Source organism: Hemiscyllium ocellatum, unplaced genomic scaffold (genome assembly GCF_020745735.1).
Source record: "Hemiscyllium ocellatum isolate sHemOce1 unplaced genomic scaffold, sHemOce1.pat.X.cur. scaffold_201_pat_ctg1, whole genome shotgun sequence".
In the NCBI taxonomy this organism is placed as follows: Eukaryota; Metazoa; Chordata; class Chondrichthyes; order Orectolobiformes; family Hemiscylliidae; genus Hemiscyllium; species Hemiscyllium ocellatum.
This window is the reverse complement of record NW_026867947.1, coordinates 1,169,901-1,172,383: the sequence shown is the minus strand read 5'-3', so window position 1 is coordinate 1,172,383 and position 2,483 is coordinate 1,169,901. Positions and strand designations below refer to the sequence as shown.

The 2,483-nt window shown below is 41.8% G+C and overlaps 1 non-coding gene across 1 annotated transcript; it reads left to right on the top strand.

Annotated features, from left to right (window-relative positions):
• The first annotated feature begins 224 nt into the window (after nucleotides 1–224).
• trnar-ucu (transfer RNA arginine (anticodon UCU)) lies at nucleotides 225–316 on the top strand. Its single transcript is given in 2 exon segments — nucleotides 225–261; nucleotides 281–316. It is a non-coding gene; the product is annotated as a tRNA-Arg (tRNA).
• Nucleotides 317–2,483: the final 2,167 nt, after the last annotated feature.

Genomic DNA, 2,483 nt, shown 5'->3' with positions numbered 1-2,483 from the left:
GCTTTCACCATCGGTTATCTGGAAATCATTATCTGAGCACGTGGTAAAGCTACGTGTCATGAGAACGTTCCAGCAGTCTGTAGCCGAACCCTTTAAGAGCCAGAGCACACGTGGATAAGGAACAGATACTGGAACGTGTGACCAGGACTGACAGACGTGAGATGGGTGTCCTGAACGCAATGGGTCAAAGAGAAATTTGTGTGCTTAAAGGCACTGCTAGGCGCGGCTCTGTGGCGCAATGGATAGCGCATTGGACTTCTATGTCACTGCTCAGGTTGCAATTCAAAGGTTGTGGGTTCGAGTCCCATCAGAGTCGAATTTTGTTCTATGGTTTGGAAGGCGGTCAGAGCAGACTCGGCTGCTCATCTACAAAACCAACAATATTCGTGCAGAAAAACAACTGTCTCGAAACGGAACATTTTCCTCTCACAAGTTTAAATTTTCGATGTCTATTTATGATAGAGACCAATAAACATGTGTTAGTCAGTACACAACACGATGATGTGTGTAGTCTGGAAAAAGACACAAAATTGTTGTGTCAGCCATGATGATATTGAATCATGGAGCGGGACGAGATCAGTGTTAACAATGGGCTCCTTTGTGTCTGTGCCATTTCTGGTCCAGATTTTTAAACAACCACAATAAGGACAACATGAAGTAAACGCCACGAAATATTTTGGTCTCACCTCCACATCCCTTCCCTTCCAGCTGGAATAGACAGCTCTTGTTTCAGCTTTAGATCAGACAGCGGAGGGTTCTGACACGTTCTCCTACAGGCTGAATGTTGCTTCACATGGGTTTCAAAGTGGATACATGGAGCAAGCAATTGCATGGATTCAGGGGATTCAGGGGCAGATTTCCCCTTTGCTGGGCTGGAATTCTGGCCAAGGTAATGAACGTGAAGTTCTGACATTTTGAATCTTACTTTGGATTCTTGTGACTTTACCAATTAAACTGAAATTCACTTGCCCTTGCATAATATTATTCAGTCTTCACTGTTAATAAAACCATGCCACGTGCTCGTGGGTGCAGTATGCTGAATATTGTTGTCGTTGTGTGCAGTGTGGGTCGATGTGTCATATGAATATGCCGATGGAAGTTGGTAAAATTTCAGTGAATCGAATTCCCTGACGAAGTGAAGCCGATCGAAGGAAAATCCCAGCCCAGTGGCGACATAACTTTTCCGGTGATCAACGCAGGACACCACTGTAAACGTATGCAGCATACAATAAAGCCGATTTTCGCCACATTTTTCTATGGCACATTTTCACCACGTTTGCGGGACATTATTGTAATCTCTAAGCTCTCACATTCTACAGGAAGATCATTCAAATGGCCGACTATCCATTACTAATGTCCTGAATTCACACACACACGCGCATATATGCGCATATTTATATATCCACACAGATATAAATGTATGTGCGCATGCATGTATATGTCTGTGCATATATATTTAAAAGTTGCAAAAGAACGTTGAGAAAAAGCATTTATTCTAAAATAATATGATTTTTTGGAGTGCTCTGTCCTTGGGAAATGCCTCAGTTACTTAAGACCAGCCATAAATACTCCCTGAGTGAATATCCAACACTCAATAGAGATACAGAGGTGATGTTTGCAAAAAAAATGACGTGTTTCATACCGCTGATCCTGCGCTGTGTTAAATTTATCTCTTTGGACATTTTGACTGTTATGAGAAAAACTGGAATCGAAACGATAACGATGTTTATAAGTATTGCTGTGAAGATTACAGAATTGCAGCAGGAATATTTTTCGTGTCTTGTTACTGGATATTTTTGGGGGAGATGAGTGAGCAGCATATGGACTCACTCCCTTCTCTGTGATTGCAGCCAAATGTTCCAATGCAACACATGAAAGGATAAAGGTGCATTACATTGGCAGGTCAGTTCCCACTCACGATAGTATAGTTTCACTTTGATTATCGCCATCGTCCAAAGTATTAGCTGAGTTGGGAGATCATGATCCTGAGGGTATGCTGAGACATTGCGAGAATTAATCCCACACTGTTGGCTTCACTTTATATCATAAACCAGTTACGCAGTGGACTGAGCTAACCGGCTTCCCTTTCATGCTCAGTTTTTTTTTACAATTTATAGAAGTTCACGTGGAACAAGCTGCTGAACCTTTCCTCACAATCAGCACATTCTGTACTTAGTCGTACTCAGTTGCAGGTGTTATGAAGTTTCTTTCCAATTAACTTTAACCAATTACAGAGTGTGAACGTAACGCGTCCCCATCATGGCCGCCCAGACTCCCTGTCACGGTGAAATTCATTCCTTGCATGCCTGCACGCATCTTCACAAATATATTGGGATCAGCTTCTCAATAATCTTTCCAGCAAAAAAGTAATCATTTTCGAATTCAACTGCTGTAGAAGGAAAAGGAAAACTTTCCAAACTTCTCTTTATCATTCATCGCTGGTTTTGAAGTTCCAAAGTCTTGATATAGATCCATCCGAATGT